Source organism: Chanodichthys erythropterus, chromosome 8, assembly GCF_024489055.1.
Source record: "Chanodichthys erythropterus isolate Z2021 chromosome 8, ASM2448905v1, whole genome shotgun sequence".
In the NCBI taxonomy this organism is placed as follows: Eukaryota; Metazoa; Chordata; class Actinopteri; order Cypriniformes; family Xenocyprididae; genus Chanodichthys; species Chanodichthys erythropterus.
Window position 1 is genome coordinate 5,679,600 of NC_090228.1, and position 13,517 is coordinate 5,693,116.

Below are 13,517 nucleotides of genomic sequence, written 5' to 3' on the forward strand. Positions count from 1 at the left end.
ATAAACCCTGCCCCTCAGAACATGCAACAAAGGGGGTGTGGCCATGTTGGGCTGCTTTAAAGAAGAGGAAGAGTTGTTGTAGTAGAGTGTTGTTGTCATGCCATCATTTTATGCCAGACTGCTTCACAAACGAGGGCCAATTCAATGCAGGAGCTGTTAAAGCTCCGCCCTATTCTGGAAAGCTCATTTGCATTTAAAGGGACACACATAAAAACGGCATGTTTTTGCTCACACCCAAACAGGGGCAAATTTGTCAAGCTATAATAAATGATCTGTGGGGTATTTTGAGCTGAAACTTCACAGACACGTTCTGGAGACACCAGAAATTTACATTACTTCTTATGAAAAGGGGCATAATAGGTCACCTTTAAAAAATGTAATAACTAGCTAGCTGGTTACCTTGAAAGTCCCTAGATATTGCCGTCAGTTCATACTGCTGTTAACACTTTCTCTGACAAGCGGATGCGATGAGACCCGTTTTCCTGTTTGTTCATGTGACATTCAGCACTAAGCAGAAATATATATATATATATATATATATATCTTTCCAATATAGTGTTGGACATTGGGGTGCCTTCGATTTAAAAAAGGTTGAGAACCATTGGACTAGAGAATTTACATGACATTTTAAAAAAGACAAATGACTAATTTAGTTTTACTGAATTTGAACTTTTAACTGCATGTAATTGTACTTGGTGTGTCTTTGGTAGGTGACCGTCTTTTCAAAGGCTTTGACCTTTCGCTGTGTGTTCTTCGATGTCTCAGTCCCTTCCTACTGCCACACTGCTGAGGAAAAATACAGGACATGAACAAAACTGTGTGATTCTCTCTTTTCCTCTCTCTCACGTAAGCCCTCCCTTGTGTTTTTCCAGCCGAGCTCTTTCTGTGAAAAACAATTAGACTAAAACTGCTCAATACCCAAGGTCCTCCGAACGCTTCTTTTTAAATAGAGCCGTCAAGGTGACTTTTCTCCAAACACCCACTGCTTCTGTTTTTCTCTCTTCTCCTCCTCCTCCTCTCTTTCTCTCTCTCTCACTCTGTCTTTCAGATTTTTCACACACTCGCTCATCGCTTTCCTCTCACGCTGTTATTTCCCACTGAGCAGACTATGTCCGATCAGAACACCTTTTTCTGACAGAACACGCTGCAAACGCAGTAACAGTGTGTGTCGTCCCTGCAAGAACAACCCATGATTCCCTAAAGTGTGTTGGACACAGACAGCAGGGCAGCTTCACTCACACACTAACACACACACACTTTTATCTGACAAACCCCTGACACACAGACTCTCTTTGCTTCCAGAGAGTGATTAAAAAAAGAGAAAATAGCTAAGTAAAAAATATGGAATGATGGACGAATAAAGCGCGGAGTGTCAGGTACAGTAGACCTAAAAGTATTTTGACACATAAGCACATTTAAAATTGCATTAGATGACAAAGCAAGTGCATCTGCAAAAAAACTCAGAAACTCAGTTTTACTCAGAACTTTTCTGAACAATTTTTGCAATGATTTTTAATAAACTGATGTCTTATCTAGCGAAACGATCCTCCATTTTCGAAAAAAATACAACTGTATATGCTTTATATAAACAGATGATCGCCTTGCACGTACTTTCCGTATTCTTCAAAAAGCTTACACTGTATGTCCTATGCCTTCCCTAGTCAACTTACGGAATGAACGCAGTGCCAGTTTTGTTTTTTCTGTGAGTAGAATAGGGAAGGCATAGGACATACAGCATAAGCTTTTGGAAGAATACGGAAAGCAGAAGCACATGCAAGGTGATCATGTGTGTTTATAAAGCATATACAGTTGTATTTTTTTTCGAAAACGGCCAATCGTTTCACTAGATAAGACCCTTATTCCTCGTCTGGTATCATTTAAAGCCCTTTGAAGCTGCACTGAAACTGTCATTTTGACCTTCAACCATTTGGAGGCCATTGAAGTCCACTATAAGGAGAATAACCCTGGAATGTTTTCATCAAAAACCTTAATTTCTTTTCAACTGAAGAAAGACATGAACATCTGGGATTACATGGGGGTGAGTAAATTATCAGGAAAATTTTATTTGAAAGTGAACTAATCCTTTAGCGCTTCTCATTTACTTTGAATGGGTGACATCATGCGTTGCCGAACTGAATTGTGGGTTCTGTTGCATCACTTTACTCGCATTGCTTGTGGGAGAAGTTGAAAATTTCTTAACTTTTCAAGTGCCAACTTAGGCGTCAGCCAATCAGATCACCTTATGTAAATACCCAAGCGCAATTCATGCAACACCAGAAAGTAATGTGATTGGCTGTTGTCACTATGACGGCCACATCAGCACCAAGCTTCAGACACGCCCTTCATCAAAAGTTGACGCCGACGCCCCATGTGCCACATTAGTATCCACATTTTATATAGAGTGCAGAAGCAAACTGTCTGTAAAATTAGATACTAGTAACACTTCCACGGATTTCCAATATCATAGCAAGCAAAGCGTCTCAACTGAAAAAACACTGTGCTGCCGAAGCAATCTCAAGCACTCACAGCTAGGCGTTTTCAGCAGAGCTCCTAGCATTTTTAGCTGGCGAAAATCACTTTGGTGGACACATGCCTAAATGATGACTTAATTTTCATTTTAGGGTGAACTAACCCTTAAACTAATGTTAACTAATGGGATCTTATAATAAAGTGTTACCACGTTTCGCTTGAAAACTGTGCTTGAGCCATCTTTCTTTAAAATAAATTCTACTTGATAAGATACTTCATTAAATGCAAGGACATTCAGACACTTCACGTGTGGCTCGAGCGGCTAGATACTTTTTAAGGCCACTGTCGATAGAAAAGAGTTTGTGAGTGTATGAGAAAAAGGAAAACAACTCAAAGCAAAAGTGACAAGGCCTAATAAATGGAAAATAAAGCATTTTGCTTGGAGCATCTGTCCTTCTCTTTCTCTCTCTCTGAACATATTAGCTAAAAGAAAGAGAGAGGAAGAGAGAGAAAGCGAGAGCCCAAGGCCACGGCTGGTCTGATCCGCCCAGCTCCCCGAGGCACTCTTAATTCTGACACACATTCATCACTCTCTCCCACACTTCATCATGAGCACTCCTCTAAGCTCACACCTCCAGATGAGATCCCAGCACTCTCCCTCCCTCTACCAGCGCCACACAAAGAAACATGACTTGCTTTCTTAAGAATTAACAACGTCAAATGTAAAAAGCATCAACAAAAACTCTTGACATGTTAAAGCTGGTCTCTGACACAGAAAACTGGACGTGTGTCTCAATGGGTAGGGCAGAGATGGGAAAAAAGCACCACAAGGTCATTTAGCCTCTCCCTGCTGGCTCACGTACAATCTGTCGGTCAATAGAAGAAAAACACTGAATCTTCCGGGGCGGTTTTTCATGATCAGGGTGAGTATGAGCTCAACCCTCTTCCTGAAGTGAGACCCACGCTGACAGACAGGCGCTCCAGCTCTGTCCACCTCAAAAGCCTCAAAGACCTGTGAATCATCAAAGCAAGGCATCCATCTACAAGAGATGGTTAAATGCAAATAAAAAATCAGTGTATACAGCGTTAAATGTGACACTTTCTAAATCTATAACAGCTGATCTTGGCAACCAAAAGCATCTTTCATGATGCTAACAGCTTATAAAACAGTTGAGTGTTTCAAAAAAAGTTATGGGTAGGGTTAGGTTTAGGGTATAGGGATAAGGTTAGTACTAAATATTGTACTTGGTGAAATCATGTTCACCATGCAAATATGCAGTTGCTTCCAGCTGTGCAAGCTTGATTTTATACTTTATAAAAAAAACTGCATTTCAGCATTGCCAAAAAAATATTAAAATGGCATTCGCGTAACACATTGTCAGTTCAACTATTTCAGCCAACTACTGTAATGGCAGAGCAACAGTTTTAGTTAAAGTTAGTTAAACTGTTAACCTGCTTAATTCAGCTATAATCGGCTGTTTGTTACTGCCACAGTAATGCATGGATGTATATTAAAGTCCATGTGAAATGCCCATTTTCTTGCCTTAAAGGGATAGTTCACCCAAAAATGAAAATGATAATTTACTCATCCTCAAGCAATCCTAGGTGTATATGACTATCTTCTTTTGGACGAACACAATCAGAGATATATTTAAAAATGTGAAACTGTGAAAAATGCATCTGCCGTCTGCTGAAAGCTAGTTATTACAGTTAATAAAGTTTTAAATATGGATAATTTTTCTTACAAAATGCATCACTTTGCTTCAGAAGGCCTTTATTAATCCCCTGGAGCCATATGGATTACTTTTATTATGGATGGATGCATTTTTTGACTTCAAAATGTGGCCCCCCATTCACAACCATTATAAAGCTTGGAAGAGCCAGGATATTTTTAAATATATCTCCGATTGTGTTCGTCTGAAAGAAGATAGTCATATACACCTAGGTTGGCTTGAGGGTGAGTAAATCATGGGATAATCTTCATTTTTGAGTGAACTAACCCTCAGAGTGAAATAAGATATTCAGCAAGAAAAAGGGTGTAGGGTGACACTTGATTTTATCTGTCAGGAATCATTTGAATTGAGAAGTGCATGTTATATATCAGACTTGAGTTGAAAAGGATGCAAATGTACTAAATCAATGCCTAAATAGCTATTTGGCTTTCAGTAAACATGTTTCTGGCCTCCATCTGTATCCGAGCTTGACAAAGCACTCAAAAAAACACCAAAACCAAAAACAAATGACCAGCACTAGAGACATTTCCATTTCCTGTTGCTGATATCTTAGTGTAATGCAATAAATTACATAAAAAGCTAAATGAAAGTGACTATCGAAGCAGAAGGAGAGATGCTGCAGAGTTCTGCCTGACGACAGACAACAGATGCGTTTATGTCCAACTGCCTCCTGGCCGTCTGTTTGTTCGCGCACCGAAAGACCACATGCAGATATCGAGCAGTTACGTGACAGCAGAATTATTAGTTTCAGATTAAATTCCCTCTTGAAGACACAGGGACACATGACAGAAAACCCGCATGGACTGTGAGGAAGTTTACGAGTTTCAACATTGTGGGGAGATGTGGGAGTGATGTGGAAGTACGATCTTCAATTTCTTTCATTCCATCTGCCATTTCCTTTTATAAGTGATTGCAATGCGTGAATGTTCTATTTTGGTTTTAAACTTTACACTTTAAAGAAATTAAAGTTTGAAAATCTCCTAGTGACATTAAAAAAGAATGTTCAGTATTCAAAATTTAAAAAAAGAGTGATGACATCATTGGAATATTTGCATACGGAATTGTGAAATATTTTAAAGAATCATTTTGCTCGTCTGTGGTGCAAAAAAAAGTACTTGGCTGTGTAAAACAACAACTTAAAGACCAGGTGTAAACTATTTGACCAGTGGACTAAACAAATGTGCAAGCAACACACAATACATATGCACTCTAAAAAATGCTGGGTTAAATATGTACAAACCCAGGAATTGGGTTGTTTTCACCCAGCCATTTTTTTCAACCAATTTTGGATTTATTTTTTTAGCCAGCAATATAGTAATATAGTAAAAGGCATGTTTTTGTTCACCACCAAATAGGGGCACATTTGTGTGGTATTTTAAGCTGAAACTTGACCAGACCAGAGACTTACATTACATCTTGTGCATAATAGGTGCCCTTTAACCCAATCTTCTGGGTTTGTCCATATTTAACCCAACTTGGGTTGTTTTTAACCCAGCATTTTTTAGAGTGTGGTTAGCGTACATTCACCTACATTCTAAAAAAATGATGGGTTAAAAACAACCCAAGTTTGGTTGAAAACGGACAAACCCAGCAGTTGGGTTAAATGTTTGCCCAACGTGCTGGGCAGTTTCATTTAACCCAACTATTGGGCCATAAATTACTGGTTGGCTTAAAATGAACCCAAAATTGAAAAATCAGACATAATTAATAGAGACAACAATAATAATCAAAAGGTGAACATTTATTAGTAAGCAATTTCATAAATGTTTATAATTTTAAACATATTAATAAACGTTCATTTCAAACATACTTTGGGTTCATTTAAAGCAAGCAATACAGTAATTTTTAAACAATAGTTGAGTTATTGGTAAACTATTTAACCCAACCTCTGGGTTAAAACAACCCCTTCGTTGGGTTTGTCCATTTTCAACCCAACATGGGCTGTTTTTAACACCAAATAAGTTAGCAGTACCAGGCGAATGCTACGTCACCTCATTAATATTAATGAGCTGGGCTGATTAGGTTAAGATCATTCTCATGTGCCTGATTCTATGTGCTGAATGTCTCACTGTCTTTCTACTTCCTTTGCATCATTCTCGCCACATTCCTGTCTTCTCGCCCTCCAGCAGAGTGAGATTAGAGTGTGGACGGCCTGTTCCAGTAGCAACTGCACTCAGCAGCCCCCTTTCACAGACCTTCAGGCTCTCTGTCTTTAACACACACACTTACACTGGCTTCAGTACATTCTCAAGGTCTTATCACCATTACACAATCCCAAATTTTTGAATGTTTCAAAATCTTTCATACAGCACCACCACTGCTATTTCAAGTACTCTCTCTCTCTCTCTCTCTCTCTCTCTCTCTCTCTCTGTGTGTGTGTTGAGTGTCAGGATGTTTGCTACTCTTCTCTGCAGCGTTGCGCTCCACTGCCTGCCTCTTCCTCCTCCACACAGGCTCGGCTCTCTCTCCCGCAGCTCCCGGGAGAAGGCTGCCCAGTTCTGACCTCTCTTGCTTGGGGAGGCTGGCTCCTCTCCACCTGCCCTCCCCTCTGCTCCAGCCTCCACAGATCTAGACCTGGCAGCCACCCAGAGTCGGCTCGCTCACTCACTCACACCCTCCCTCAACACCACAGCAGGCGATACTGTGCCGTTTAGGTGGGCAAGAGACAGTTTGAAGGAAAACAGATAGAGAAGAGACAGAGTTAGACAGAAAGAAAGGGAAGAGATTGCCACTCTACTATACTGGTAAGCAATGTTTTACCAAAATGCCATATTTACAACAATAAATTTACATTTATGCATTGGCAGACACTTTTATCCAAAGCAACTTACACTATTATAAACCATAACGCTCAAAATAATGAATTGGTTTGAGTATAGACAAACTTAAATTAAACAAATTTAAATTAAATCAAATGAACTTTTATGAGTATTTAGAACTTTCTTTTTCTTTCAAGTTCACTGAACTGATATATTTCAAGTAATCTGAACTGTTTCATTGTTTTGAGAACTTATTTCCTTTAATCTAGACAAAGTTAAGTTTAACTGAAACTGGCTGGGATTTCTGTTTCCCCATTGCACTCGAAAGGGAGTGTAAATGTTAAAATTAAGTTTTGTGTACAAAATTAAGGTTATGTGGGAGATTTAGTAGTGATTAATATTTTGTCATTATATTTTCAGCATCATTACTCCAGTCTTCAGTGTCACATGATCCTTCAGAAATCATTCTAATATGCCGATTTGCTGCTTTTTTTTTTATCTTTTTTTTTTTAGTATTGTCACAGTTGAGAATGGTTGTATTTCTATTTTTGTGGAAACTGTGATTTTCAGGACTCTTTATGAATGGAAAGTTAAAAAGAACAGCATTTATTTGAAATAGTACCTTTTGTTTGTTCCTTTTGTAACATTATAGATATCACTTTTGATCAATATAATATATCCTTGCTGAATAAAAGAATTTCAAAAAAGTCTTACTGGCCCTATACGTTTGAACTGTACACTGTAATAAAATATTTTCATGGTTTGTTATCACAACATTTTTTCTTTTGTCAAATCAACTTTAATAAATTAATGTGGTTCAGATAACATAGTATTTTGAGTTTCTGTTGATTAAACCAATTGCCTTAATTGTATTAACTCAAATTTTTTATTTCAATTAACTCAAAATGTTAAGGAAACCAGGTAACTTAATTTTTTAAGTTAAACCAACAATTCTTTTTTCAAATTGTTTTTCTTTTTCAATTTTTTCAAATACTGGATATATATCCATATTGATGGCAAATACTGATGGCAAATACTGACTGATGTACATTCATGTTATATATTCTGAGTGATTTAGCTTATCCAGAACAACAGTGAGGACTTGAAAACAGAAGGAAGGAATAAACTGCAAGATTCCATTAATATTTCTGAAATTTTAATTGTTCGAAAGTTATTGAGTGATCCACCAGGGGCGAGCAAATGTGGGCCGCAATGGGGGGAAATCTATTGCCAGCTGAACCCAGATTGATGATCGTCTCTCGCAGCGGCAGCAGCATCTGGTAAATGCCCACACGCAGAGAACAACCCCCTTCACAGGCTACTAATGGAACGGCCCAAATTGGTGTTTGGGCCCGAACCAAGAACACGAGTGTCTTCTGTAGCCATGCAGAACTGGAGAGCAGACAGCTGGGCACGGATACTGATTGATCACAGTGGTGCGTACAGGAATGTTGAGTGTGGAGAGGTAAACGGGAAAGGGAAGTCATACAGAGAGAGAGCCTGGAGGGCTGTGTGTGTTTTGAGCCGCATGGTACTGAAGGACAGACATGGGCCATGACGGACACAGGAAATGCTGAAGCGTTGCATTTTTCTGACTACCTCTCAAATGCCCAGCTACAAGTACACGGGAGAGAGAGAAACCACAAACAGCATCTGTAGCACTACAGGAGTTTATCAGCATCAGCACTCATGCATTAGACATGTTTTTTACAGAAAACATGTATGACGCAGACTTGCTGCCATAAATCCCCATGGTAAACATAACTGCTCTACCAAATAATCATTGCAGCTAAAAAAAAAAAAAAAAAGAAGAGACGTAATATTTCCCAAATCCTTTCAAATCTTTCATCCCTGGATTCTCTTTGCAATGTTTCTGAGATGCTTTGAATCCTCTTTGGCCGTTCCTGAGCTTGGCTGAAATCCCCTTCGATGGCCACTTACATAATTTGAATTCCCAGAGCTATTGATTTGAATTCTGTCCTTCCTGCATTTCGTTTCTGTCTTCATTTTCTGAATCAGTACTTCATAGGAGTGAGCAGATATGTAAGGGAAAATATTAGGTTTAACCCATTTATTTTGTGATAATGACTGTCTGACTGTACATTATGCTGTTTAACAATCAAATGATATTAATATAGTTTAAATATTAGTTTAAATTATATTACTATATGACAAAGAGAAAAAGAGACCAGTATGCATTTACCCAGAATTTGCAAGTCCAATTGTCCACAATACATACTATTACATCATCCCACCCAAAACATAAATAATAATAATAGTAGTAGTAATATATATATATATATATATATATATATATATATATATATATATATATATATATATATATATATATATATATATATATATATATATATATATATATATATATATATATATAGATAGATAGATAGATAGATATATATATATATATATAGATATATATATATATATATATATAGATAGATAGATATATAGATATATACCTATATAGATATAGATATATATATAATTAATTTATATTTTGAATATATTTAGAATGTTATTTACATTTACTATAAATAAAATTTGTAATTAAAAATTATGTAGAAAATATTCATTTTAATAAATATTTTTAAAGTAATTAAATATTAATAATATTAAATTATATATATATATATATATATATATATATATATATATATATATATATATATATATAATTAAATAATAATATATTTGTAAAAATGTTTAGTAATAATATATAATGGAGATTATTAAAATTCAATTATATATGTGTAATATAAATATGAATGTAAACATAAATATATATAAATATATATATATATATGTATATATAGAGTAAAAATGATATCCGGAGGGGATATTTGTTTTCAATGACCCTACAAGTTTAATCAAACATCAAAATATGAGGAACATATTATATATATATATATATATATATATATATATATATATATATATATATATATATATATTAAATATGAGGGAAACTAAACTTGGTTAATGTATTTATATGACAAACTTATTTGGCAAAAAAAATGGCAAATATCAGCTACAGGATTCATTTTACAATGAAAAAAATGCATAAAAAAACAAACTACAACATAATCAGTTATTAATATTTTATTGGTTCTCTCTTGTTTTGCATGTGTACATAATTTCTTATATGACAGCCTGGCCTACAGACACACACACACACACACACACACACACACACACACACACACACACACACACACACACACACACACACACACACACACACACACACACACACACACACATATACATAATATAATATACAGTATATAGCCAATTACACTGTGTGTATATGAAATACAGCAGAATGCCCCATTCTAATGACTTTGGATTCTCTGTCTTGAGTTATCTTCATCCGCTGTCAGGACAACTTGAGTAGGTTTAAAGCGAACACTCTATCTGTCCTTCTTCAGGTCTGACCCCTCCGCCCCGCAGTGTGCTCTCAGGGCTGATTAGTGCTCCTTAGAGGCTCTGCTGAGAGCCCTGCCTGCCTGCCCACTGTCAGTCTAATTGCAGCGAGTGTAGCCGGATCCCTGGGGAGAGCTGGTGTGAAATCCAGATATGATATGTACTATTAACTAAACTGCAAAAATCCCCATGCACACAAGCTGCCTGAGCTTTCCGTGCATGATCCAGCCCATGCCACAGACACAACCTGCCTCTCAAACATGCTATAAATTACAGCAATGAAAGAAAAACTCAGGAGAGTGACAGACCAATATATTGGCAATGGGGGAAAACCATGCCTGCTTGGCTGATTAACAGATTTCCATTTCATTTATGTCACTTGTTATATACAGTATTTAAGCAATAAAAAAACAAAAAAACAAAAAACAAAACAAGAGTGCTGCTGTACTGAATATCACCTGACCTTAATGTTTCCCTCACTTTCTGTCTGTCTCCATGTCTTGCTTTCACCCTCACTCCAACCCTCTTTCTGCACAAAATCAGAAAAGATTTCAAGATAACTCTTTCACTGCATTCCTTCTGTGCCTGCTTTCCCTCTGTTTCCTTTGCGGGCAGATCTTTGCCTCTGTATCTGTCTTTCCCAAAGCTTCCCCTATGTTTTCTCTAAAGGAGAGAGCGCCCTCTGTCTGAAGTCGCAGGAATGACTCTTAAGCACAAGCCATTGTCTTCATACCAGCACATCAGCCAGCATGAGATCATTTTATAAACTCTAAAGACAGAAAGGACGACGACAAAGGAATTAATCTTGCTCAAGGTATCTGTCTTGACAGTAACGACAATCAGAAACAATTCAAGGCCCTCCGTCCTGAGAGATCCCAAAATCAATTCCCTTGACAGTGAGTTATCACTCTGATGTAGGGTGTGTGTGAAACGCTCCGGCAGCAGCATCTCTATCTTCTCGATGCATGAATGGGGTGAGAGAAAGAGTGGAAGAGATGGTGGTTATAATTGAAGGAGGACACAAATTATTTGACGGAAAAAGAGACCACAACCAGATGCAAATCAAAGAAATGCTCGCTTCTAGCTTTGCTGAAAAACAGCTAAAACCAGCCTAATGTTTGGTGGTCTTATATAGTTTAGTCTGGATTTTTGATGGTCAGTCAGCTGTTTTCCCAGTCTGACAAACTGACAAATGCCCAAATACCCTCTAAAACCAGTAAGACATACTTGTCAAGACAAGTCAATAACGAATCTTTAGATAAAATAAAATGTACACAAACCTGTATTTTACTGAAGGAGCTGACCCAGGATCTGGGTAAAATAAAAAATACCCAAACACTGGGATGTTACGTCTGACCCAGGAGCTGGGTAACACAAAATCTTCCCAAACACTGGGATGTTACGTCTGAGCCAGAATCTGGGTAACACAAAAACTACCCAAACACTGGCATGTTACATCTGACCCAGGAGCTGGGTTACACAAAATCTACCCAAACACTGGGATGTTACGTCTGACCCAGAATCTGGGTAACACAAAATCTACCCAAACACTGGGATGTTACATCTGACCCAGGAGCTGGGTAACACAAAATCTACCCAAACACTGGGATGTTACGTCTGACCCAGGAGCTGGGTAACACAAAAACGACCCAAACACTGGGTTGTTACATCTGACCCAGGAGCTGGGTAACACAAAATCTACCCAAACACTGGGATGTTACATCTGAGCCAGGAGCTGGGTAACACAAAAACGACCCAAACACTGGATTGTTATGTCTGACACAGGAGCTGGGTAACACAAAAACTACCCAAACACTGGATTGTTATGTCTGACACAGGAGCTGGGTTACACAAAAACTACCCAAACACTGGGTTGTTACATCTGAACCAGAATCTGGGTAACAAAAAAATCTTTCCAAACACTGGGATGTTACATCTGATCCAGGAGCTGGGTAACACAAAATCTACCCAAACACTGGGTTGTTACGTCTGACACAGGAGCTGGGTAACACAAAAACTACCCAAACACTGGGTTGTTACATCTGACCCAGAATCTGGGTAACACAAAATCTACCCAAACACTGGGATGTTACATCTGAGCCAGGAGCTGGGTAACACAAAAACGACCCAAACACTGGATTGTTATGTCTGACACAGGAGTTGGGTAACACACAAAAAAAAAAACACTGGGATGTTACGTCTGACCCAGGTGCTGGGTAACACAAAAACTACCCAAACACTGGGTTGTTACATCTGAACCAGAATCTGGGTAACAAAAAAATCTTTCCAAACTCTGGGATGTTACGTCTGACCCAGGAGCTGGGTAACACAAAATCTACCCAAACACTGGGTTGTTACGTCTGACACAGGAGCTGGGTAACACAAAAACTACCCAAACACTGGGTTGTTACATCTGACCCAGGATCTGGGTAACACAAAATCTACCCAAACACTGGGATGTTACGTCTGACCCAGGAGCTGGGTAACACAAAATCTACCCAAACACTGGGATGTTACATCTGAGCCAGGAGCTGGGTAACACAAAAACGACCCAAACACTGGATTGTTATGTCTGACACAGGAGCTGGGTAAAACAAAAACTACCCAAACACTGGGTTGTTACGTCCGACCCAGGAGCTGGGTAACACAAAAACTACCCAAACACTGGGATGTTACATCTGAACCAGAATCTGGGTAACAAAAAAATCTTTCCAAACTCTGGGATGTTACATCTTATCCAGGAGCTTGGTAACACAAAATCTACCCAAACACTGGGTTGTTACGTCTGACCCAGGAGCTGGGTAACACAAAAACTACCCAAACACTGGGTTGTTACATCTGAACCAGAATCTGGGTAGCAAAAAAATCTTTCCAAACTCTGGGATGTTACATCTGATCCAGGAGCTTGGTAACACAAAATCTACCCAAACACTGGGTTGTTACGTCTGACACAGGAGCTGGGTAACACAAAAACTACCCAAACACTGGGTTGTTACATCTGACCCAGAATCTGGGTAACACAAAATCTACCCAAACACTGGGATGTTATGTCTGACACAGGAGCTGGGTAACACAAAAACTACCCAAACACTGGGTTGTTACATCTGAC

The 13,517-nt window shown here is 38.2% G+C and overlaps 1 protein-coding gene across 3 annotated transcripts in view; it reads right to left on the reverse strand.

Annotated features, from left to right (window-relative positions):
- wnt5b (wingless-type MMTV integration site family, member 5b) overlaps positions 1–13,517 on the reverse strand; it is a 101,221-nt gene that overhangs the window by 70,373 nt on the left and 17,331 nt on the right. The window contains exon 2 of one of the 3 annotated variants that reach the window (XM_067391585.1): positions 693–786. The exons of the other annotated variants lie outside the window; for them this stretch is intronic. The gene's annotated coding sequence lies outside the window, so the exon portion shown is untranslated. The remainder of the gene's footprint in view (positions 1–692; positions 787–13,517) is intronic. 3 annotated transcript variants of the gene reach the window in all.